The sequence below is a fragment of the Syngnathus floridae genome, chromosome 14 (genome assembly GCF_059516105.1).
Source record: "Syngnathus floridae isolate MCC-2025c chromosome 14, RoL_Sflo_1.0, whole genome shotgun sequence".
NCBI lineage: Eukaryota > Metazoa > Chordata > Actinopteri > Syngnathiformes > Syngnathidae > Syngnathus > Syngnathus floridae.
Window position 1 is genome coordinate 1,366,866 of NC_142426.1, and position 26,564 is coordinate 1,393,429.

Sequence of the window (26,564 nt, forward strand, 5' to 3'; positions counted from 1 at the left end):
CATTGGGTTAGGGTTGTTTGACTAAGGTTTATGTTAGATTACTATCAGAGAAAGACGGTAAGGCAAAACCAGGAGTTACTGTAGCTACTCTCTGTAACGTAAGTAAGCCATGTGTAATCTGAAGCCAAAATTGACTGCATATAAACTGCTGATGACTCCTAACATCCTATCACATTTTAGGGCTTTTCACACTGCACGTTCTTAGCCCCAGGGCTATCCTTAGCCATTTTCAATATGAATTTATATTAAATAAGAACTTACCAAGTGCGAACAAAATCCATTGTTGTCGGTAGAGAGGAGTCAATATTTACTTCTTAGTTCCTGAGTTGGAGGAATGCCATTGGGAGACATCAAGTTACGTGACGTTACGAATCTGCAGCAAGGACCCCTTTGCAGCAGTGCCTGTTCCGTTTCGCACTCAAACATTGATTTTCATAGAACGATGACCAAGAAACAGCTCCAAACAATCAGAAATGTGTTAATATAAAATCTCTGTAGGTCATATTAAAAGATCACATCCTCCCTACAACCAGATCAATCATTTAACTAACAAAAGCCTCGAGCGAGCTTCGGCCTGCCGCCGATGAGTGGAACTGAGGCTCCGGAGAAAGACAGCAGGCGTGCGTAAAAGGCTCGCCCGGAGAAGAGGCAGCATCCTTGGACGGACGGCAGGAGGAGGCAGCTTCCCCTGAGCCAAATTTAGGCTCCGGAGAATGAAAGCAGCGTGCGTAAAAGGCTCGTCCGGGGATGAGGCAGCATCCTCGGACGGCCGGCGGTAGGCGGCGGCCGTCACGGGAGGAACTTAGCCTCCCATTAGTGAAACTGAGGCTCCAGGGAAAGACAGCGGGCGTGCGTAGAAGGCTCGTCCGGGTAAGAGGCAGCATCCTCGGACGGCCGGCGGGGGGAGGCAGCCTCCCCTGAGCCATACTTAGGCTCCGGAGAATGCCAGCGGGCGTGCGTAAAAGGCTCGTCCAATGATGAGGCAGCATCTTCGGACGGCCGCCGCCCCCCGCCGGCCGTCACTGTAGGAACTTAGCCTCCCCTTAGTGGAACTGAGGCTCCGGAGAAAGACAGCGGGCGTGCGTAAAAGGCTCGTCCGGGGAAGAGGCAGCATCCTCGGATGGCCGGCGGGAGGCGGCGGCCGTCACAATAATGAGTCCACAAGTCTCGTGCACACAGAGTTCCAATCAAATTTTGAAAAATTTTCTAAGTGTCTGCGACGGCGCTGTCACAATAATTCGTACGGCGTGCTGCGGTTGCGCGGTGGGACAGAAATGACGAAAAATCAGCCTCTCCAGCCTGGAGATCAACTCAAATTTCTAATTATTTCTACAAGTGTCTGCAACGTCGCCATGACAAAAATGAGTCCGGCGCGTTACAGTTGCGTGGTCGGACCGCGTGGTCAGATCGGGACGGCCGCGCTCAACGACCGCACGCAATGGCATTGCAACGGCTGCATGCAATGGCCGATCCGAACGGCCATGTAGAACGACCTTGCATAATGGCCGATAAGAACGGCCGCGCGCAATGGCAGATCGCAACGGCCGCGTGTAACGACCGCGCTAAATGGCCTATTGCTACGGCCGCACGCAATGGCCAATCGGAACGGCCGCACGCAACGACCGCGCGGAATGGCCGATCGGAACGGCCGCGCGCAATGGCCAATCGTAACGGCCGTGTGCAGCAGCCGCTCCAAAACCGTACACTTGCTCTCGGTTGAAACCGCAACGGCTGATCGGAATTGACGCGCGCAACGACCACGTGCGATCGCCGATTGGAACTGCGGCGTGCAATAGCGGATCGCAACGGCTGCGCGCAACGGCTGCGCGCAACGGACGCTCAAAAGCTGCACACTTCCTCTCGGTTGAAATTGCACAAAGTGCGAAGGCCCATTCATTGACTTTTGGGCATTGGCCGGAGGGCGAGATTCCCGCAGCGGCGCTCCAACAGGAGTGCAATAACCGCTTGCAATGGTTGATCGGAACGACCGAGCACAACCACGTTGTCCACCACTGCGTGAGAAAATAGTCGAACAGTTTAAGAACAACATTTCTCAAAGCAAAATTGCAAGGAATTTAGGATTTTCAACATCTACGATCTATAATATCATCAAAAGTTTCAGAGAATCTGGTGAAATCACTGCACGTAAGTGCCACGGCCAGAAACCAAGACTGAATGACCGTGACCTTCGGTCCCTCAGACGGCACTACCTTAAAAACTGACATGAGTGTGTAAAGGATATCACCAAATGGGCTCAGGAAAACTTCAGAAAACCACTGTCAGTAAATACAGTTCATCACATCAGTAAGTGCGGGGTAAAACTACCATGCAAAGCAAAAGCCATTTATGAACAACATCCCAAAACACCGCCGGGTTCTCTGGGCCTGAGCTCATGTAAAATGGACTGATGCACAATGAAAAAGTGTTTTGTGGTCTGATGGGTCCACTTTTCAAATTGTTTTTGGAAACACTGGATGTTGTGTCCTCCGGACCAAAGAGGAAGCGGACCATCTGGACTGTTATCAACGCAAAGTTCAAAAGCCAACATCTGTGATGGTATGGGGGTGCATTAGTTCCCATGGCATGGGTGACTTACATTTCTGTGAAGGCAACACAATTGCTGAAAAGTACATACAGATCTTGGAGCAACATATGCTAAGCGATGTCTTTTTCATGGATGCTGCTGCTTATTTAATGCCAAGCCACATTCTCCACGTGTTACAACAGCGCTGCTTCGAAGTAAAAGAGTCTAGGTTCTTCCCTGGCCCGCTTGCAGTCCAGACCTGTCTCCTATTGAATATGTGTGGCGCATTATGAAGCATAAATTACGACAGGGAAGACCCCGGACTGTTGAACAACTGATGCGGTTCATCAAGCAAGAATGGGAAAGAATTCCACATGAGAAGCAAAGAGAATTAGTCTCCTCTCTTCCAAAAATATTTATTGAGTGTTATCAAAAGGAAAGGTGATGTAACGTAGTGGTAAACATGCTCTTTCCTAACTTCTACTGCACGTGTTGCAGCCATGGAATTCTAAGTTAATTATTATTTGAAAAATAAAATAAAGTTTATGAGTTTAAGCATTAAATATGTTGTCTTTGTAGTGTATTCAATTAAATATAGGTTGAAAAGGATTTTCAAATTGTATTTTGGTTTTATTTACATTTTACACAATTTCCCAACTTCAACCGAATCCGGTTTGTAGAATAAAACAAAAAGCTGTCAAGACTGGGCTCGCTTTCCAAAGGGCGATGAGGACAAGACAACACAACATGAGTAAAAACAAAACAATGAACGAGAGCAATAATTGACTTTGGACCTTTCATTCCAGCTTCAAAACTATTCTTGTCTCACGTTGTTACGATTGGGCTCTTTGAAAGCACTGGAATTTCTGTACAATGTGTTTTGTTCTTTGAGTCAGTAACTTTACAAAAAGGCAGTCAAAGTTGTCAAGCGCGCAAAAAAACAGAAAAGGACAAACCAAGTAGAGTCGAGTCTTAGTGAACATAGCACGCTTGTTCACATTGCATCTGGACACGACATCTAGTTGGCTAATAACAACTAAGCTAAATGCCAAAAACACTTATGATGAGATAAGTTCGCTCTCCTGGCCTTCTCGCAGCAGCTGTACAGCTATGTTGTCGATCTTAGTCAGTGACATTTTTTTTGTTTTCGTGTTTTTTTGGGGGGAAAATGGTGATACGATTTATTTTGGGCTGAGTAGGAAGGGCATTACATTTTCGTCTTCGATGTCTTGCTTGCATTGTCAATTTGCTCTGTTAGAGTTGTGCACACTCCAACTTATTTTGCAAAAACCAAACAGGAGACAAGTAAGTTTTTTTAAGCACCTTCAGGTGGAGAGTCCATTCGTCGCTGTGTGGGCAGCGATGATCGAATGAAGTCTGACTCAGGCCTCTCGCAGGAGCATTTTTATTGAGCGAAACAGAGCGGGGGTGAGAGTGGGGGTCAGAGTAGACAGGATGGGGCCGAAGTCCCTGGCCTGCTAATCAAAGCGCATCTTTCACGATGTTGTGTGAACAAAACAACTTTGATTGCTTCCTCTACTACTAGTCAATCAGTTCAGAAGATCACTGGCCTAGTAGTAGAGTGTCCGCCCTGAGACTGAGAAGGTTGTGGGTTCAAACCGCGGCTGGGTCATACCAAAGACTATAAAAATGGGACCCATTGCCTCCCTGCTTGGCACTCAGCATTAAGGGTTGGACTTGGGGGGTTAGATCACTAAATGATTCCCGAGCGCGGCACCGCTGCTGCTCACTGCCCCCCTCTCCCCCAGGGGATGGATCAAAATCACATGGGGATGGGTTAAATGCAGAGGACAAATTTCACCACACCCAGATGTGTGTGTGACGATGATCATTGGGACTTTGACTTTAACTTAGCACTTTGTTCTACTACTTTTGTTAAGACAGGACAAGCGAGTTTAATTATTACAGGTTACATTCCAACATAAGCATAGGATCAAACTAATCTATCAACCCTAACATATCCCTCCTGATTATCATATGATTATGTCAAAAACAATTAAGAAAACACACATGACAGCAATAATTTCTAGTGAAGATGAGTTTTTTTTTTTGTTCCTCAATACTCCAGTCCAAAGTTATTGTATGAGTTAAAAACCTGCGGCCAGATAATTGCAGGAAAAGCCTCACACGGTCCCTCTGCCTTCGGCGACCAGAATGTTATCAATAAAAAAAATAATAAAAAGAAAAACACAGAAACAATATATCATTGTACCCATCACTTGCAAGGCATTTTCGATGGTCAAATCATCAAGTTTCCGTAAAATAATGCTAAGCTAAACAGCATCTATGCAATCCATGTTTCGCAGCACATTATAGTCATCAGATCCGTCATGTCCTAGAAGTACATGCACTTGTGCCATGGTAGAAGATACAACCCTTGTCACAGCAGACTTCAAACACGGGATAACACAGGACGTAAAGAAGCACAACAATACCAACACAGCAAGCACAGGAGTCACAAGTTTCCACAGCAACTGCTACCAAGCACCAGAGAATAGCCATGAAAAGAAATCCCATTGATCGTGGATTTTATCCTCCGCCATGGCCTGCTGTAAATTCTTCAATGAGTCCATGGCATCTTTGATGTGCGTGTCGTTATCTCCTGGAATGTAGGCTCACGGTCAGAATCTGTTCAGTGTCCGACTGGACTTCTCTATATCTGTTCGTTGGCCGAGTCTCTATCCCATCTGTGTCTTCGTTTTCCCCACCTACCTCCCTTCCAACTCCCTTTCCCTTAAATAAACCATGGTTCAAGCTGCATTTGGTCGCCCGGCTCCAATCATTCCTGACAGCATGTAGTCGTTCACGAGGCATATGTACGTGTCTCCTTTCTGCAGTCTCTATCCAAATACACAGTGCAGGTATTAAATGGGTAGTCCCGGTGAACATTAAAGGCAAAGATTGATATTTTGCAAAGAACTTTCCAGGGTCATCGTTTGTACTGAACGGCTGCGCTGGAAAGAGTTGGGCCAGAAGAATAAAACAAACCCGATCCAGAAGTGGGATTTGAACACATGCCTCAGGAGAGACTGGAGCCTAAATCCAACTAGACCGCACGGCCACACGACCAACCACCTGTAACTTCTACATTGTATTTGGTTGACAATTCTATTAAAACGTGAATTTGGAGGATAAAAAGTTGGTTTCTCCACCAGCATCCAGGTTAGTGCTGCCCAACTGAGTTTTGCTCATAATGTAATGAAGCCTGTACACAACAGAGTCGAAACAATATGAATGACAATCAGAATCCAGTTGCGTTGGATCCGAATGCTTGTTTGCTGATTAGAGGACATCATGAAGGACTAGCACTGAGTAGCAGAGTGGCGCAGCGGGAGCGTGCTGGGCCTATAACCCAGAGGCCGATGGATCGAAACCATCCTCTGCTATTTGGAATGTGTGTCATTTGGACTTTCTTTCAAGTCATGATTTTGAGAAGAAATGTGTGTATATTATTTTCCACACGTTGGTTGTGCTGCGTGGAACTCCACCCATACGCAATGCAAACAGTTTATTAGGCATATATGTGCTTTCTTTCACCATTCTCAGTCCAAATACACCAGACATGGGCAAATGACAGCCCGCGGAAGAAAGGTGGACACTGAGTGCCGAGCGTTTAAAAAAAGGAGTGGACAATTTGGCTCGACATACGTGTGTGAGCAGACGTTCAGCTGCATGAAGGTCAACAAAGCCCGTCACAGATCTAGGTTAGAGGACCAACACCTCGGCTCTATCCTAAGAATTACCACAACAAATTTTACTCCAAACCATGATGCACTAGCAAAAAAGGGAGACCAACAATACTATTGATTTCTTTATTACTTTATGTAGATGTATTATTTCACTGATTCTTCAAGAGGATGTATTTGGTCAGAATGTCTGCCGTTTGATGTGATTTTGCCTCATTAGATAAACGTCTTTCATAAATTTGGCCTGCAGGCGCTGAAGTGATGGAAATTTTATTCGTAATAACAGTGCCGTATTTAATGAGAATCATTGATAGTAGCGCTGTTCATAAATGCATTTGTTTTCAAATAGTTTATTTTGATTACCCATGCTTTACTACCTACTAAAAATAAAAACTTTTTATGCAATGAGCTTTACATGTCATTTCTATTACTTCACACAAACACTACATACATCTGCTCCTGGTTTGGTCCCCGGTCAAAATTTAGAACCCAATTCGACCCGCAAGTAGAAAAGTTTGCCCACCCCTGAATTAGACAAACACAATTACCTTGATTGTCAGTGAAGAAGTATTGGGATTCCCATTTCTCTTGAAAGCGACAGCCCTCAACATCAACTTTCCTTGTGTTCTTTCCAGTCGCCATGGCAGAAATGAGTGGTGGTGCTGCCCCCTTTTGGTTATAGGAGGAATTATAGTTTCAAGTTTCCGGGTTTTTTTATTCAATTTGACAGTGCAGGCGGGCCATAAATAATACATTATAAGACCGAAGGTGCGGGCTGTATGCAATCTGACCGGGGGCCGGATTTGGACTGGAATTTAGACATGGATGATGTACAGTGAATAAAGAGCATGGCTCCCTGTGAACTCAAAGCAGCAGTTTTACTTGGAAACGAATCCAAGTTGCGCTTCCATGTAGTGTTTTCTTCACCTTTTTAATGACGTTTATTTTGATACATCAAAATGCAGGTCACAACGGCAAATTCGTGCTACCACATAAAAATCTGTCAATAACTTTTCATGATCGACATGTTTCCATGAAGTTTTGGAAGAAAGCATGTTTCGGACCTGGTTGTAAAAAAGGGAAGGGAGACAGTCAGGGAATACCTGGTGCTGAAAGCCTTTTTTTCCCACGTCAATTGTGAAAGGAAACTTTTACAACAGCCAACCGCCACTGCTTAGCAGGGTTTCAGGGGCGATTGTATCTATAAAATGAAAAATTTTGATTTCTCTCACTGCTTACGGCCATACTACCCTTAAAATGCCCGATCTCGTCCGATCTCTGAAGTATTTAACAGTATAACAAAATATCAAACGGCTATATAAATATTTTAAGGTAAGTTAACCGTATTACAAAATATCAAACAGCTGTATACATATTTTAAGATGAATTTCTAAACACAGCAAACCTAAAACAGCAACACAATAAAACGTGACTAAACATAACCATGCCTACTCGGACTCACTTTCACTCTCTGTTTCAGAGTCAGATATACTAGATGTGGATGTAGTTGATCCAGAGCCTATCTCTGAGTCAATGTCTTTCTCTCCACCCTTGGACGCCTTCCAATTCAACAGCTCTTTCCATTTTGGCAACTTGCCTGAATGGCCAAGTCTGACATCTGGCTCGCCCAGTTCCTCCTATTCCAGCCTTGATGCATTTTCCCGGCTGTACGTAGCGGACTCCTTCCAGTGCAACCACTTGGCTGAAGGGCCATGTTTGACATCCAGCTCGCCCATGTCGTCCTCCTGGATTAGCAGTGCCAATATTCCTACTTCTTCATTCTGGAGTCGAGATACGTTCTCCCGACAGTCCTTAGCTTCTTCCTTTTCAGATGAGCTTTCCTGGCTGTTCTGCTCCATCTGTTCCACTTCTGATGATTTTGGAAGGAACAAGATAGGTTGGTTTAGTGTTGACCGAGAAAACAAGAAGATGCAATGAAGTTAAAGCATATGCTAAAGCAATCTCAAGTACTTACCTCGTACTCTCGCAGCCATGCTTATCTCGCATGTGGCGGGACAGGATGGCGTAATCTTTTCCGCACTCTGGGCAATGTTTCTTTGTCTATGGTGAGTCAGAACATGACAATATTATATATTTGATTACTTTCGTGATAGCCAAGTCATCAATGAATAAATGCAAGTGAATTTAACATTCATTCTTTAAAATGTCTATTTCCTGGAAGTTTACGTCTACTTTCAGGATAGTGATGTACAGTAATCCCTCATTACATCGCGGTTCATTTGTTGTGGCTTTAATACATCTCGGATTCTTTTTTTTCAAATTAAAAACAAAAGTAAAATATTCAAAATAAACCTTCTAAATTGAGGCATTATGGCATGAAAGTTGCTCACACACCAGCTTATGGCAAGGAGTGCCCACACTATTGCAGTACATACACTTGTACCGATTTATAAAAAAAAAAGGTTGTGATAATAATAAGAGTTCTATAAACATATTTATAGTATTGTACCTTGTTATAAAAATTGTTATAATAATAAAATAGTTCTAAAAACATATTTACAGTACGTACACTTATACATTGTTATAAAAAAGTTGTTATAATAATAAAAGAGTTCTAAAACTCGTTTACAGTATGTATACTTTAGCTACATCTACATATGTTACGCACAAACACACACACACAGGGCTCTCCAATACACATCGAAACCAAATGGTCAGCTGACGCTTTCCCGCCTTTTCCGGAGAGTATAAAACCTTCATTCCTGGAGATGGGGGGATGCTGTTACATCTGCTATGGTGCCATGTGTACTGGCCGCCATTAAACAACCAATAAAGAACTAACTGTTACTCCTCATCTGAGTTTTCTTGACCCAACAGACATCATCAACAACACGCAACAGCCTTAACCTCTCTGCCACCTTGTCTTGTGTTGAAATGTCCTGTTATGTATGTTGTGCCAAGATACTTTGGATGTGAAGATAATGAAAATTCGACGAGGTTGTGATATATAATGATGAGTAGCAACCCATTGTCTGAATATATCAGCCACCGCATCTCATGCAGGAGTTGTTGGGGCGACATGATATGGTATGTACGGCGTGGTATAAGCCGCAAGACACACAATAATAGAATGCACTAGGCCTTGATGTCTATTCATATGCAAATGAGGTAGGGGTCATAAAATTGTATGACCTTTTTATGATTTGTTATGGTATCATAAATCACCCCCTTTTGGACTGGGGAGGGGTATATGCTCCAGTCTGGCGGGCGTCAAGATGGCGGCAGTCGTGACGGCGCCATCTTTGGCTGTCCCCATTTTGGTTTGCTGGCGCCATTTTTGGATGTGGACATGTATGGGCATGTATTTTTGTGAATCAAAACAGGTGCAGCACTTGAGCCAGTGCGTGTGGGGTAAAGGGGGGCGTTTTGTTGTGAAAAAGAAGGGGAAGGGTGTTTGTGTCAGTATGGGGGGTGATTTGTTGAGAAAAACGCATCAAAAATCAAGGTGTTGTTGCATGTAATTTGACAAACAATAGAGTCAACGTTATTGGTGCCAAAGTTATCTGAAAGAGAAAAAAATCAGGGTGTTTGACATCTAATAGTTTAGAGGATCAAGGGGGAGTTTTGTTGAGAAAAAGACATCTAAAGGAGAAGAAATCCTCTGAAAGAGACTGGAGGAGATAGTCAAATGTGATCGAGTCATTGAAGTGTCGTCAGCATGCTGCCAAAGTTATTTGATTTCTCGCGACACATGATCCCATAGGCAAGGTCTTATCCCCGCCGAATTTGAAATTGGTTTAGTGTGAATGAGCAACGCTCATTTTGAGAAGACAAGCCATCGCTCTGAGCAACGGAGTCGAAGCGCGTCAAAAGCTGTTTCGAGATGGTTAAAGTTAAGTCATGTTACTACTTTGCCGCCGTAATAATAATAATGATAATAATAGTAAATAGTAATAATAATAATACACTGCGGTTATTTATAAAACAAGATGTAATGTTTATAGACATCATCGTTCATTCCGATGTCCACGCATCTTTTGACGACGACTTTAGCGACGTTTACCTTACACAATCAGACTACGGTGAGTCAATCGTTCATCTAAGGTAGTTCATATAAATGCTATTAGGTGGTGATTTTATTTTATGGATGTAACAGATCTCGTGGCCACGGCTACTAGGAAAAACAATCAGCCGACACAAGCTGCCTTCGAACGCCATTTTGAAGCAGTGGAGCCAGCGAGACCAAGCGCATCAGAGTCACGTGCTACCGTTGGAACCAATCCAATTGCATCCCACACCGACCGACTGGAAACATCGACGGACACAGTTAGCTGAAGCTCTATCTACATACGAGGGCTTGACCCATCATCAAGAGTCGACAAACAAAGTTGGAGGTATTCCTTCTATTTTTTCTCTCTTTGTATGCTATCATCAGACATACTATTTTTTGCTATTTCTGATATTATGACGGATTAACTTTTATATCTACTTCCAGGTGAGTGTTGTGACACGGAGGTACAGAGAGGAAAGAGGAGGAGGGGGCAGCTCTTCTACAACACGCGCCACTCAGCCAGCGGGGGGCCTGTAAAGTGCCGTGGTAATTGTATTTACAAAAGACGGTTACAAGAACGTTTTAAGCTAATACGTATTCTGACAGATTTGGCCGAATCAAAATAGATCTGTGTTGTTTCTGTTGTGTTTTGTAAAAGGAAATATAATGGATCATTCAAACATCACGTCAGCAGAGTCAAATTTCTTAGCAAACATCGATGAAATAGATTTGCTACCATCTAGCGAAACATACCATAGAAGTGACACACCAGAGCTAGATTTGTCAAGCGCCAACAATGATTTGCTATCAAACAATACGTCTACGAGTCAAATAACAGATTTGCTCAATAATGTGAGCACTGCTTTGTTAGAGGGGGAAAGACCAGTCAGTCCTGCTATTCTTACCCATTTACAAGCTGCCATAGATGAACTGAACGATCAAAGTGTGAATGAAGGTAGACAGAGTCCTACACAAATCCCGTCACAATTGCTAAACATGATGGCAGAATTAAACAACCAAGCTAATGACAGCAACGGGCGTATCAGTCCTGATATTCCTGTCCAGTTGCTAAACATTAACCAAAATCTAAATACGCAGCCTCTGGTTGACCCGTTAACCGCTAACCCTGTCGATTCATCGCCGGCTGTTATTGACGACGTTCCACCGGCATTTCAGCCTAACAACTGCTCTCTTATAATTGATCACGAAATAGATGTTATTGATGCCAGCACACCAGCATTTCAATACATGCCCCAGCAATCTAACAGCAGTTCTGTATTAACTGATCAGTGCGGCGGTTCTGTTGTAGTCAATAGACCGCATTTCAATAATGTAGAGGTAAGGTGACAGTTAAATATCCCATCTCAACTGAACATCAATGATTTTGCAACCTTTTACCTCCAGATTGAAGATAAAATAGATGATGTTATGCAAGAGGTGGTTAGTCGAGCACAACCAGGTGATGTGATTCAGGCTGAGTTAGTGGGTGGTAACGATAGAGCTCACATCTACCAGCAAACAAGTGACAAACTATCAGAGATAGTGTAACAGACATGCTTGAGCGTTTAGCCCAATCAAATACCAAGCTTCTGGCTGATGAGAGCTTAGAGCTTATTGGACAAATAGTCACCCCGTTGGGTGGTGGAACGCGTCGTAGGTTGCTGGACAGTATTAACAGAGAAAATTTGAGGTTGAAAAAACGACACTTACACATACCTCGTAATAAAGACAACAATCTATGCTTTGCTCTCTCACTAACCTATCTGCTAAATGACACACTCGCATCAAAACAAGCCACAAGACAGACACGGCTCTTACACGAGAGTGTGGGATTGGATTGTCAAACACCTGTGAGTCTGGGTGATGTCCATAAATTTGAGAAAGTCCTCAAACGGAAAATAACTGTAATGTATCGAAAAGAGGACTGCCGCCCCATGACTATTTTCGACACACATTATCCCAAAACAGACAACGACACTTTATTTGTCTTACACCTCGAGGGTCATTACTACGGCGTGAAAGCGATAGAGGCATTCGTTGGTCATGCATTCTTTTGTAGAATATACTGCAAAGGGCACGAGAATTGGCAACAGCACCAGTGTGAAGGATACTGTAACATTTGTCTCGATCCGTATTGTAAACAACGGCACATTAAACGTGTTATCTGCTCCGGCTAATGAAACTTGTCGTAATGAGGAATGCTTTGCCAAACATAAAGAGTTTCGAGCGACGAATCGTGTGAGCAACTGCAGTTCATGCAAAAAATGCTTGCAGTGTGGTCTCCAGTATTATGTGAAAGCTGATGGTACCGGTGCTAAACATCGTTGCCCTGTTTAAAAAATTACAGTGTGTGATGAGATCTTAAATCAAGATGATGCCTTGCTGACCCCCCACATGTGCTACATTCAGCCCATCAAGCCTCAACCACCATGCAAAAATGTAGTACACTATGATTTCGAAACCTATATAGACGTAGATGGTTTACACAAACCTTTTCTCATCTGTTGCAAATCGAATAGACTGACGAAGCAGTGGTTTGGCACAGATTGTGTTGACGAATTTCTCAGATTTTTTCGAAACCCTCGGTTTAAACAAACTACGTTTGTTGCACATAACGCGAGAGGTTTTGATTCATACATACTGATGAGGAGAATGCTTGAATTAGGTCTCATACTTGACATTCTGATGAGTAAAGTTCTATCATTTGACGATTTAGACACAAAATCTTGATTCATAGACTCTCTCTCATTCTTGATGATGCCTCTAAGTGCGATGCCTAAGGCCCTGGAGTTTGAAGACAAATCAAAGGGTTACTTCCCACACAAATTCAGCTCTTTAGAGCATCTTAACTACGTAGGGTCTCACCCTGACCCCACGTACTACGATATCAAGCGAATGTCACCCTCTCAACGAGCAAAGTTTGACGAATGGTATGCCAAAGAAGCTAAAAATGTGTTTGAGTTTGCTAAACAGGCGATAGCCTACTGCGAAAATGATGTTGACCTGTTAATGCAGGGGTGAGAGAAATTCAGGAGCGAGTTTTTTGAGGTTACAGGAATAGACCCGTTCAACGCTGTGACAATAGCCTCTGCGTGCATGAACGTTTTTCGTATTGATTTTCTAACCCCTTAAACACTAGCCATTACACCTTCAGACAACTATATGCGCAGCACAAAGCTTTTTGAATGACTCTATTCAGTACATGCAATGGATCATGCACAGCCAGAATATCCGAATTAGACATGCATTGAACGGAGGTGAAGTTAGGATAGATAACTACACCGTAGACGGCTACTCTGAAATTGGGGGCGTAAAAATAGTGTTTTGAGTATTTTGGTTATCACCACAGTGCGGAGAATGCTTCGACCTCTCTAAAATATGCCCGACAACAAAACACCCTTTTCAGGAGAGGTTTGATAACACACAAAAGAAAATTCAGTACCTACATCTTAGAAAGGATTTGCCGACCGCATTGGCCGTCCGTCCGGAGCCGTACCGGGTGGTCTTAGTGGGGGGCCGGCGAGCGCGCCTGAGCCGCGGTGAAGTCCTTTCCTCAGTCATCCTCCGTTCATCGCTTCGGGCTAAGGGTCCTCGGTCCCCCGCGCGCCCGCACCGACCGCCCGCCCGCCCCCCGGTTTAAGGTGGGGCGAGCGCGTTCGTGAGTCGCGGGAAATTATCCTTCCCCCAGAGTCCTCGGCGGCGCTCCGGGCTAGGGCGGACGAGGTCATCGTGTACTGCGTACCTGCGGGCCGCAGCGCGCCAGATCGGCCCCGCTCTTTCTTGCGGTGTGACCGTCCGAAGCAAGCATCACCGCGTCAGCCGCAGCCCCGAGCCTTCCCCACCACGAGCCTTTCGCCCTCGGCTCATGTTCGTTCGAAAGCGCGGGCCGCTGATCCCGCTCGATCGCTCCGGTAATGATCCTTCCGCAGGTTCACCTACGGAAACCTTGTTACGACTTTTAATTCCTCTAGATAGTCAAGTTTGATCATCTTCTCGACGTGACCGGCCCTGGCGGTGCCCATCCGAGGACCTCACTAAGTCATCCAATCGGTAGTAGTGACGGGCGGTGTGTACAAAGGGCAGGGACTTAATCAATGCGGGCTCATGATCCGTGCTTACTGGGAATTCCTCGTTGGTGGGAAATAATTGCAGTCCCCAGTCCCTATCACGAGCGGGGTTCATATGGTTACCCGCGCTTCTCGTCGCAGGGGATGTGGCACACACTGGTCCGCTCAGTGTGGCGCGCGTGCAGTCCCGGACATCTAAGGGCATCACAGAGCTGTTATTGCTCAATCTCGTGTGGCTGAACGCCACTTGTCCCTCTAAGAAGGGGGCCGCGTAACTATTTAGCATGTCAGAGTCTCGTTCATTATCGGAATTAACCAGACAAATCGCTCCACCAACTAAGAACGGCCATGGTCAATCTGTCAATCCTGTCCGTGTCCGGGCCGGGTGAGGTTTCCCGTGTTTAGTCATATAAAGCCGCATGCTCCACTCCTGGTGGTGCCCTTCCGTCAATTCCTTTAAGTTTCAGCTTTGCAACCATACTCCCCCCGGAACCCAAAGACTTGGTGGTTTCCCGGGCGCTGCCGGGCGGGTCATGGGAATAACGCCGCCTGATCGCGGGTCGGTATCGTTTATGGTCGGAACTGCGACAGTATCTGATCGTCTTCGAACCTCCGACTTTTGTTTTTGATTAATGAAAACATTCTTGGCAAATGCTTTCGCCCTGGCCCGTCTTGCGCCGGTCCAAGAATTTCACCTCTAGCGGCGCAATACGAATGCCCCTGGCCGTCCCTCTCAATCATGGCCCCAGTTCAGGAGGGAAAACCCACAAAATAGAACCGGGGTCCTATTCCATCATTCCTAGCTGCGGTGTGCAAGGCGGCACTGACCTGCTTAGAACACTGAGTTTTTCAAAGTAAAGGCTTTGGGCCCCGGGCGGGACACCCAGTTAAGGGCATCCCGGGGGCTGACCGAGAGGCAGGGGCTGGGACAGACGGATGCACGCCTTGCGGCGGACCGTCAGCTCATGTCCTGAGGTCCAACTACGAGCTTTTTAACTGCAACAAATTTAAGATACGCTATTGGAGCTGGAATTACCGCGGCTGCTGGCACCAGACTTGCCCTCCAATGGGGACTTGCCCTCCAATGGGTTCTCGCCCAAGGGTTTGGACTGTGCTCATTCCAATTACAGGGCCTCAAAAGAGTCCTGTATTATTATTTTTTGTCACTACCTCCCCGTGTCGGGAGTGGGTAATTTGAGCGCCTGCTGCCTTCCTTGGATGTGGTAGCCGTTTCTCAGGCTCCCTCTCCGGAATCGAACCCTTATTCCCCGTTACCCATTGTCACCATGGTAGGCGCAGAGAGTACCATCGAAAGTTGATAGGGCAGACATTCGAATGAGACGTCGCCGCCGCGGAGGGCCGGCGATCGGCTGGAAGTTATCTAGGGTCATCAAGGAAGGCCGGGCCAGACGCGCAAGGGCCGCGGCGCATGGGTAGCGCCGCGACCCTTTGACCCTCGCGCGGGATTTGGGTCTGATAAATGCGCACGTCCCCGGAGGTCGGCGCTTGTTTGCATGTATTAGCTCTAGAATTGCCACAGTTATCCAAGTAACAGTGGAGCAATCAAAGGAACCATAACTGATTTAATGAGCCATTTGCAGTTTCGCTGTACGGGCCATGTGCACTTAGACTTGCATGGCTTAATCTTTGAGACAAGCATATGCTACTGGCAGGATCAACCAGGTAGGGGGTCGCTCACACAGGAGATGTGTGGGATTTTGCTCGGCCGAGCAGGGTCTGTCACGTTCACCGGGCGCCTAACCGCGACAGCGGGGGCTGAGCATTAAAAGTCTTCGTGGACCTAGCGGGCGGGAAGCCCTCCGGCCGGCACGGGTCCAAACGGCCTCTGCCTATACCTTCGCCGTAACGAGAGGAGCCGGGCCACGCTCCGTAAGCTCTGCGCGGGGAGCAGGTCCGGACCCGTCGCTGCCGCCGAGCGCTGACCACGTCCGCGCGACGCCGCTGTGTATGCCGAGCGCTCGTACTGTGGCCAGATCAGACCCGTAGAACGCTGACTCGCCGGCGCTGGGCAGAGCGGATCGCCGTGGGGCGGGATGGGCTCGGGCGGTATTGTCGGGAGAACAAGCTTGGGAAGAGCGAACTCGGCAACGGGGGTGGCACATCGGTTGGGCTCCGGCAGGCGGCTTAGGATAAACTGCGAGGGAATGGCGGGGTACGGGGATGGGCGTCGGCCCCCTCGACTCAAGGTGCGGTAACCGAGACGGGAAGCTGCGCTCCGTCCGAGTCAGACTCGGTCGTCGCGGCCCGGCTGTGGCTCGCTTCGTTTCCGAAAGTACGGGGGTCGGGGGGCGCGGTGCTGTGCTGGCGACTTAACCCGCGCGAGGCACGTTTTGCAGAGGCCCAAGGCGGGAAGCTTCGCCCCGTCTGAGTCAGACTCGGTCGTTGCGGCCCGCCCGGTCTCGCGCTGCGGCCAGGATGCGGACTTGGATCGGCACTGTGGGGATCCGGAAGGATGAAGGGGCGACGGCTAACAGTCACAGCTCGGCGCCGCTGTCACCCAGATGGGACTCTGCGCGCCGGCCGAGTCAGACTCGGTCGGTGCGGCCCGCTGCGGCCGGCTGGCAAAGTGAGCTGTATGCCTGTACCGTGCTCCCGACGAACCATTCCGGGGGGCTGGTGAAAATCGTGCGTTAGGCGCTTGATGCTGCCGCAAGTCGGATCGCGCGCTCGGCCTCCGTGGATCGCCTCTGGGTGAGTTTTGAGCCGGGGCGTCTCGGTTTTGTTGCCGTACGGTTCGCGCTAGGCCTGCGGGGGCGGCGCGTGGCGCGCACTCACGCGGCGGCCGTAGCGCTAGAGTGCGACCCGCAAGTGGGAAGGAACCGTCCACCCAACACCGGCGGTAGTCAGGGCCGGTGGGGGCCCTACCAAAGCGGGTCATGAGCGCGTCGGTCAGGTTAAGGGGGTGTAGGGGTACTCGGAGAAACGCCGGGAGCAGGCGAGGGTTCAGTTTCCACATGGAAAATTTTCGAGCGTTCTGCTCTGAAAATATTTCCGACTCATAGTGTGCATAGGCTGACAGCCTGTATTTAACGAGGCGGCAGTCCCCTCTCTTCTTGGATGGTAAACATCCGCACATTTTACCGGCCTGTGTTTAAGGAGGGGGCCGGTACCTCCTCTGCCTTGGATGGACCACATCCGCAGATTTTCGTCCGGCCTGTGCTTAAGGAGACGGCCGTTGCCTCCCTTCCTTGGATGGACAACATTCGCATTTTTTCGCCCGGCCTGTGTTTTAGGAGGCGGTCGGTAACTCCCTTCCTTGGATGGCCCCATTCATTTGCATATTTTCGCCCGGCCTGTGTTTAAGGAGGCGGCCAGTAACTCCCTTCCTTGGATGGCCCCAAACATTCGCATATTTTCGCCCGGCCTGTGTTTAAGGAGGCGGCCGATCCTCCGTTGTGCTGTTCTTTGATGTATTAACATTATCAGATTTTCCTTCCAGCCTGCGTTTGAGGAGGCGGCAGGTCCTCCGCAGTCGTTGCCAAGGACCGAGACCCGCAAGTGAGGAGGAACCGTCCACCCAACGCCGGCGAGCCAGGGTGGGTGGGGGCCCTACCAAGGCGGGTCCAACTTAAGGCGGTAAAGGAGGGGGTAAAGACGGTTGCCGGGAGCAGACAGCCGTCCCCGGGAGGGAGGTATAGTCCCTTCATGGCAGCCGCCGGGAGCAGACGGCCGTCCGTGCATTCTGCCATGTGCCTGTAGGACTTTGAATATTTCACAGCTGTGCTCGCACTTTGAAAATTTTCGAGCGCTGTGGCACTTAGAAATTTTTCGAGAGTTGTTGCACTTAGAAAACTTTCTCTCTCTTTGTATTGCACTTCCAGAGTGCTTTGCCATGCTTTCCCAGTTCTGCTATCCGAGCGGGGGGAACTTCTGGCGGCCTATACCAGCGCTCAGATGCGGGCCAATTATTTTGTGGGTCAAACAATTGAGCCCCCCATGCTCGTTCTGACTATATTTTGCGAAAAGGGAGTAAAGGTAATGAGTACACTAACTGGGGGGACCAACTCATTGTACCCTAGCGCACCTAAAGACCAAAGTTGGTACTGCACCCCTGGTACCCAAAACCCCTGGTACCCAAACCCCTGGTACCTAAAGGCAATTAGAAAAATTTCGCCTAAATTTTGAGGTTGCTTCAGAGGGAGAGGCCAAATTTTTGCTTTTTGTGGCCGACCGCGGGAACCAGCCGAGGCGGACACTTTGCGGTGCAAGAGCCGTTGGCACTTAAACAAAATTCGCAGAAGTTGGCAGGACTTCAAGGGCAAGAGGCCGAATTTTCAGTTTTTGTGGCCGACCGTGGGAACCAGCCGAGGTGGACACCTTGCGGCGCAAGAGCCGTTGGCACTTAGAAAAAATTCGCAGAAGTTGGCAGGATTTCCAGGGCAAGAGGCCGAATTTTCACTTTTTGTTGCCGACCGCGGGAACCAGCCGAGGCGGACACTTTATGGCGCAAGAGCCATTGGGACTTAGAAATATTTCTCAGGAGTCTGCAGGACTTCCAGGGCCAGAGGCCGATTTTCCACATTTTGTGGCCAACCGGAGGAACCAGCCAAGGCAGACACTTTACGGCGCAAGAGCCGTTGGCACTCTGAAATTATTCTCAGAAGTTGGCAGGACTTCCAGGGCCAGAGGCCGAATTTCCACATTTCGTGGCCGACCGGAGGAACCAGCCGAGGCGGACACTTTACGGCGCAAGAGCCGTTGGCACTTTGAAAACATTTGCCAAAGTTGGCCAGACTTCCAGGGTAAGAGGCCGAATTTTCGCTTGCTCTGGCCGACCGGAGGAACCAGCCGAGTTGGGCACACCAGCCGAGGCGGGCACTTTACGGCGGAAGAGCCGTTGGCACTTAGAAAATATTATTTTGTTTTAATATTACCTGATGAAGACTGATTAAGGTCGAAACGTTGTATTTGTTTCAGTTCATTAAAAAAGAAATTTGTTTGTTGTTTTTGGCACAATACACTGGGTTTGGGTTATTAGGGAATTTATTGATTTGGGGGTTTCAATTAATACGTGAATAAATAAAGGGATTGAATTGGATTTCATTGGCGAATTAGTAGATTGAATGCTTTGGTAAATAAATAGATTTAAAAATACATTAACATTTCATAACTAAATAAGTTAAAAGACAACAAAGACAGAGCGGATGGTGGTTAGTCGTGGTCGGAGGGGACCCATCAACCGCCCATTTTTTTGAACAGCGAGAACAGGGAGGTCCGTGCACCTCCTCGCTCCTTTTGGAGTGGGTCTCTGTACTCAAAACCTAACCTGAACCCTAAAAAGAACCCGAACCCTGAGCACATTGGGCCCTGAGCACATTGGGCCCTGAGCACGTTGGGCCCTGAGCACGTTGGGCCCTGAGCACGTTGGGCCCTGAGCACGTTGGGCCCTGAGCACGTTGGGCCCTGAGCACGTTGGGCCCTGAGCACGTTGGGCCCTGAGCACGTTAGACCGTGAGCACGTTAGACCGTGAGCACGTTAGACCGCGAGCACGTCAGACCGCGAGCACGTCAGACCGCGAGCACGTCAGACCGTGAGCACGTTAGACCGTTCGACCGTGAGCACGTTAGACCGTTCGACCGCGAGCACGTTAGACCGTTCGCCCGTGAGCACGTTAGACCGTTCGCCCGTGAGCACGTTCGACCGTGAGCCCGTTCGACCGTGAGCCCGTTCGACCGTGAGCCCGTTCGACCGTGAGCCCGTTCGACCGTGAGCCCGTTCGACCGTGAGCCCGTTCGACCGTGAGCCCGTTCGACCGTTAGCCCGTTCGACCGTTAGCCCGTTCGACCGTTAGCCCGTTCGACCGTTAGCCCGTTCGACCGTTAGCCCGTTCGACCGTTAGCCCGTTCGACCGTTAGCCCGTTCGACCGTTAGCCCGTTCGACCGTTAGCCCATTCGACCGTTAGCCCATTCGACCGTTAGCCCATTCGACCGTTAGCCCATTCGACCGTTAGCCCATTCGACCGTTAGCCCATTCGACCGTTTGCCCATTCGACCGTTTGCGCATAGCACATTAGACCAAACCTGGGCAAATTACGGCCCGCGGGACACATCCGGCCCTTTGTGCGTCCCTGTCCGGCCAGCATGAGGCCAATCGTAATTTAAAAAAAAAAAAAAAAAAAATTGTGGCGTGCGTACAATACAACTGTTTCGCTTTTATTTTGAAAGGCGTCGCACTTCCGTGTAGCGTACGTGTATGTGAGCTGTGCGTGAAGGTGAACAGTGCGAAGTAATGCTGCCCGAGAAACGTGTGCTGACCCTCAGAAAAGAAAAGTTGACAAGGAGCGCCGTGTTTTCAACAAGACATGGACTGCCAAGTATTTCTTTACAGAAATGAAAGGTAAAGCCATGTGCCTGATTTGTGGTACACAGCTCGCTGTGTTTAAAGAATATAATTTGAGTCGCCACTACACGACCAAGCATGAGAAAAAATACATCTGTCTGATAAACAGGGCGCATCAGAGGCTGATGCATTGCTAGCAAAACTGCAAGCCCAACAAGGACTTTTTATCAAACTTCACACCCAGAGACGCAGCGGCTTTGTCATTTGAGGAAAAGTTAAAGAAGTTAAGAATAAATTGTACTGATTAATGATTGTTTTTTTATTTGACCTTTACACAACAATTTCACATAGCTTAATATAAACATAAACAGAATATATGTATTCTTCTAATTACCAGTACCAACTATTTAAAATAAATAATTTAGTGCATTTTACAATGGAAGAAAATTGAACAGGTTTAAGTTATCGTAGGTGTGGCCCTCTGACACAACTCAGGTATTTCATGTGGCCCCTTGTAAAAATTATTTGCCCAACCCTGCATTAGACCATTAGCACATAGCACATTAGACCATGAGCACATAGCACATTAAACCATGAGCACATTAGACCATGAGCACATAGCACATTAGACCATGAGCACATAGCACATTAGACCATGAGCACATTAGACCATGAGCACATTAGACCATGAGCACATTAGACCATGAGCACATTGGACCATGAGCACATTGGACCATGAGCACATTGGACCATGAGCACATTGGACCATGAGCACATTAGACCATTGGACCATTAACACATTAGACCATTAGCACATTAGACTATTGGACCATTAACACATTAGACCATTAGCACATTAGACCATTAACACATTAGCCCATGAGCACATAGCACATTAGCCCATGAGCACATAGCACATTAGCCCATGAGCACATAGCACATTAGCCCATGAGCACATAGCACATTAGCCCATGAGCACATAGCACATTAAACCATTAACACATAGCACATTAAACCATTAACACATAGCACATTAAACCATGAGCACATAGCACATTAGACCATGAGCACATAGCACATTAGACCATGAGCACATAGAACATTAGACCATGAGCACATAGCACATTAGACCATGAGCACATAGCACATTAGACCATGAGCACATAGCACATTAGACCATGAGCACATAGCACATTAGACCATGAGCACATTAGACCATGAGCACATTAGACCATGAGCACATAGCACATTAGACCATTAGCACATTAGATCATTAGCACATAGCACATTAGACCATTAGCACATTAGACCATTAGCACATAGCACATTAGACCATTAGCACAAAGCACATTAGCACATTAGACCTTAAGCACCTAGCACAATTACACCTTAAGCACCTAGCACAATTAGACCTTAAGCACCTAGCACAATAAGACCTTAAGCACCTAGCACAGTTAGACCTTAAGCACCTAGCACAATTAGACCTTAAGCACCTAGTACAATTAGACCTTAAGCACCTAGCACAATTAGACCTTAAGCACCTAGCACAATTAGACCTTAAGCACCTAGCACAATTAGACCTTAAAGGCCCAGAAACACCGGTATATGTATAAATCGGTTTTCGTTAGCTTATGGGCTTGTAAATATAAATTGACGATGGAAACAATGAAAAGAACGCTGTTGCTCTGAAAAATATAATTTAAATTTGCCGCACAGACGAGTTTGACTGCACCGAGCCGCCAGCCGGAAGTGACATCTCATGACGTCTCAAGTTGTACGTGTTTAGCTTCAGTGAATGTAAACAAATAGAGATGAGGGGCCAGCGCGGAGACGTCGGGCCAGGCTTGCAGCCAACCCAGCTCGCCCAGCCGTGCCTTCCATTCTCCTGGCGTACGTTCGTTCGCGGGACTACAAGATGGGTTGCATTCGCCTGATAGGATCCACAAACCGGACAGTGCGTGCCTGCTGTGTGCTCGTGTTCACAGTGGCCTGGTTGACTGTCATCTTTCCGGACTCTGCTGTGCATCGGGAGCGGCTAGCGTGCTATCACTCTTATTGCTCATTGATGAGAACTTCTTGTTTTATTTTTCCTGTGTTGTTTACTTGTATGTGCGTTGTGAACTCTGTATTGTCACCCTGGGATAGTGAGAAACGTAATTTCGATCTCTTTGTGTGTCTTGACATAAGGAGGAATTGACAATAAAGGAGACTTTGACTTTGAAAAGTATGTCGAAGCGTGACGGGAGGGGCACAATTCAGAAAACGTGCTCAGCTTGTCGAAAAAATGCGATTTAAGCAATAAAATTAAAAATGCGCCTAAAACCTAAACCAAACGCTGCAGATGTTCATTTCTTCATGCGCAGTGGTCAACTCGGCACTCTAAAGCCCCCTGAGAACTTTTTACGATGCCAACCTAAGCACAGTGACGGGAGAGGCACAATTCAGAAAACGTGCTCAGCTCGTCGAGAAAATGCGATAAGTAAGAAGTATTTATTTAATGGGAAAAATGGATTTTCTGGAATTCCAAATTTCCAAAATGAAGTCATTTCATTTATGATTTGGGATAAATACTAGGTATGAACACAAACACTACTGCACAAAACGGCCAGTTTACTTGTTTAAAAAGGACTGGGAAGAAAAGACTTATTTCATTTATTTAAATGGGAAGAAGTAAGACTTATTTAGTTTGTTTAATGTATTTTTGTTCCCAGGCAAAATTGGATTTGCTGCAATTGCAAATTTCGACAAATCACGGTGCCAAATATTGACTTGAGACCTGATGGGACGTATTAAACGCTTAGTTTAATTGATAGAAGTTGGTCATATGAGCGAGTGGAGTAACATGAGATCTATTCTCAATTACACATAGCACACACAACTTTGGATCTTCTGAATGAATGAGTGAGTGAGTGAGTGAGTGAGTGAGTGAGTGAGTGAGTGAGTGAGTGAGTGAGTGAGTGAGTGAGTGAGTGAGTGAGTGAGTGAGTGAGTGAGTGAGTGAGTGAGTGAGTGAGTGAGTGAGTGAGTGAGTGAGTGAGTGAGTGAGTGAGTGAGTGAGTGAATGAATCTTATTTGTTCATTTAAAATATGACTGTATAAATACTAGGTATAAACAGAAAATCTTCTGCACAAAATGGCCAGTTTACTTGTTTGAAATGGTGTGGGAAGAAGTAATCTATCCAATTTAAGACAAATGTAGTTACCTCTAACAATGTGTTACTTTATCTATTGTTGTCTGTGACTTTCCCATGAATAAAAAGGAAGGAAGGACTCACCGGAGACGTCTTCGCCAACATCCAACTGTTGTACTTTTATCCTTCTTACAATGGAAAACATACAGCCAACCAACACCTTGGAACCTAAAGGAATGAAAGAAAACTTTAACATTTGGCCTCAACCAACATTCGCAGATACAACACAATGTGACGTGCGGGGTTAGGGCTCGTTAGGGTTAAAGGGTGAGGGAGGGGCCCTCGTTTTAAACTACTTTTTTGAAAAGGAGTGGGAACAAGCAAGACTTTTTTTTTTTTTTAATGGTAACAAGTAAGACTATTTTTGTTCCCTGGCAAAATTGGATTTGCTGCAAATGCAAATTTCAACAAAGTTTGGTGCCAAATCTTGACTTGATACCTGATAGGATGTAAATGCTTAGTTAAATCGATAGACGTTGGTAATAAGAGCGAGTGGAGTAATGGTGGTTGAATGGATGAATGAATGTTGAAAGTAATTTAAATTATGACTTTGTATAAATACTAGGTATTAACAGAACATCTACTGCTCAAAATGGGCAGAGTTTGCTTGTTTGAGAAGGAGTGGCAAGAAGACCTATTGAATCTGTTTGTTCCAAGGCAAAATTGGATGCGGTGCAATTCCAAATTTCACCACATGATGGTGCCAAATTTTGACTTGAGCCCTGATATGACATATTAAACACTGGATTACTACTTTGGATCTTTTCTTATATTACTTTGCAACAACATACTCTAACAGATTAGGCAATATAATCACATATGTTAACTTAAGAGTGCCCACACTAATTTTACTTATGGTTATGTGCTAAATCAATTATTGTTAGGCATCATTTGAGCAGTCTGATAATCTACCAAATCGAATTGAAGAATTTATGATTTAAGAAGTAGCTTGTTCTTATGTTCAGGGTAATCAGATTTGGATATAATTCTATTGGCCGTCTTTTGAAAACTATTCTGAATTACAACTTTGGATCATTTCTTATATTACTTTGCAACAATTTACTCATTGGCAGATTAGGCAGTATATTACATATTAAACATACATATTAAATTGAGAGTGTCCACACACAATTTACTTATGGTTATGTGTTAAATCAATTACTGTTAGACATGAAATAGGAGGTGTTTAACATAAATGGAGGAAAGGGAAATGTGCTTTCGGGAGTTTGCAAACATATTTTTTAAGGTTGTGTTAAACTTATAATCATATTAATATCTCGTATTGGAGTGCTCGTGTGGATTGGTGGGTGGCGAAGAATGTGCAGGCAAACTGCATGAACTTGTTTTCTTCGAAGTGTTGTGGAATAGGCCCAGATAGGGAGTACCGGACGAGAACACCTCAAGGTCGGTGAGAAACGAGAACAACAGCACGTCTATGTGGCCGGGCTTCGCGGGGAAAACCCAACCGCCTGACCTCAGCAACACCTGGACGGGGAGGAGATGGCCATCGACCAATCATCTCACAATGTTTTGCATGCTTTAATATTCATATTGTGTTTCTTCAAAACTGGGCAACCCGGAAGAATGTGTCGTCTTTTGGTGGTCAAAAAAACGCACGAGCTTTAGTGTGAGGGACCCGGGACCCAGGCCTGTATTAGTGCGCTTTGTCAGGAATAAACAATTGGTAAATTTGGTCTGATTGATCTACTGGTCTTCTCTTTGACAGAACGAACTCGCAAAATTGTTAGGTGCGCCAGTGTGTGGATTAGGACATAGCAATTTATGTGTTAAGTGTTGATCGCAATTTGGAGTCAGATCAATAACTAAAATCCGTAACCTAACAGGAGGAAGAAAGGGGTACTCACCATTGTAGCTCCTGGTCAATGATGCGAGCCTCCAACTGATTTGAATATTCATTCTTCTTACGGTGGAAAACATACAGCCAACAAACACCGTGGAACCTAAAGGAATGAAAGAAAACTTTAACATTTGGCCTCAAGCAACATTCACAGATACAACACAATATGACGTGCAGGGTTAGGCCTCGTTAGGGTTAACGAGGGGCCCTCGTTTTAAACTACATTTTTGAAAAGGAGTGGGAACAAGCAAGACTTATTTTTTTTAATGGGAACAAGTAAGACTATTATGTAGAAAGCATGAGCGCAGATGGCGTTTAACCAAACTTGAGGTTTTCCATCAGGCATGGAAGGACAGCCTCCTGAAATATAAAGATGCGCTAATTTTAGCAAAAACTCGTTATTTTTCGCAAGTCATTAATCTTAATAAAAACAATCCTAAATACCTATTTGATACAGTGGCAAAGCTAACTCTGCGCCAGCCGACCCCCGATAGCTCCTTCCACTCAGCTGACGAGTTTATGAAATTTTTTGCTCAAAAGATTGCGTCCATTAGGGACGAGATCAAGAATACCATGCAAATCGCTCCGCCGGTTACTAGCGCTGGGGATCATGCAATAACCCTCTCAAATTTTGAAAGCGTGTCCCTTGAAATGCTTACAAAATTGGTTAGTACGGCTAAACAAACAACATGTTTACTCGACCCGCTTCCAGCCAAACTACTTAAAGAATTATTTCCAATTTTAGGACCGTCCGTCTTAAATATAATCAATCTGTCTGTTTCCTCTGGGATAGTGCCAATAGCCTTTAAAACCGCTATTATTAAACCACTACTTAAGCGAGCAAATCTTGACCCGGACTGTCTCAGTAATTATAGGCCAGTTTCAAACCTCCCATTCATAGCA

At 46.2% G+C, this 26,564-nt stretch overlaps 1 long non-coding RNA gene, 1 other non-coding gene and 1 pseudogene across 2 annotated transcripts; 1 reads left to right on the forward strand and 2 right to left on the reverse strand.

Annotated features, from left to right (window-relative positions):
• Positions 1-5,859: 5,859 nt before the first annotated feature.
• Positions 5,860-5,931, forward strand: trnai-uau (transfer RNA isoleucine (anticodon UAU)). The gene has a single exon. It is a non-coding gene; the product is annotated as a tRNA-Ile (tRNA).
• Positions 5,932-5,965: 34 nt separating this feature from the next.
• LOC148386909 (uncharacterized) lies at positions 5,966-11,405 on the reverse strand. Its single transcript, XR_015862547.1, has 3 exons — positions 11,149-11,405; positions 8,207-8,292; positions 5,966-8,101 (listed from the first exon to the last, which is right to left on the reverse strand). It is a non-coding gene; the product is annotated as an uncharacterized LOC148386909 (long non-coding RNA).
• A 2,750-nt stretch (positions 11,406-14,155) lies between these two features.
• LOC148386910 (18S ribosomal RNA) lies at positions 14,156-15,996 on the reverse strand (annotated as a pseudogene).
• Between the last annotated feature and the right edge of the window lie 10,568 nt (positions 15,997-26,564).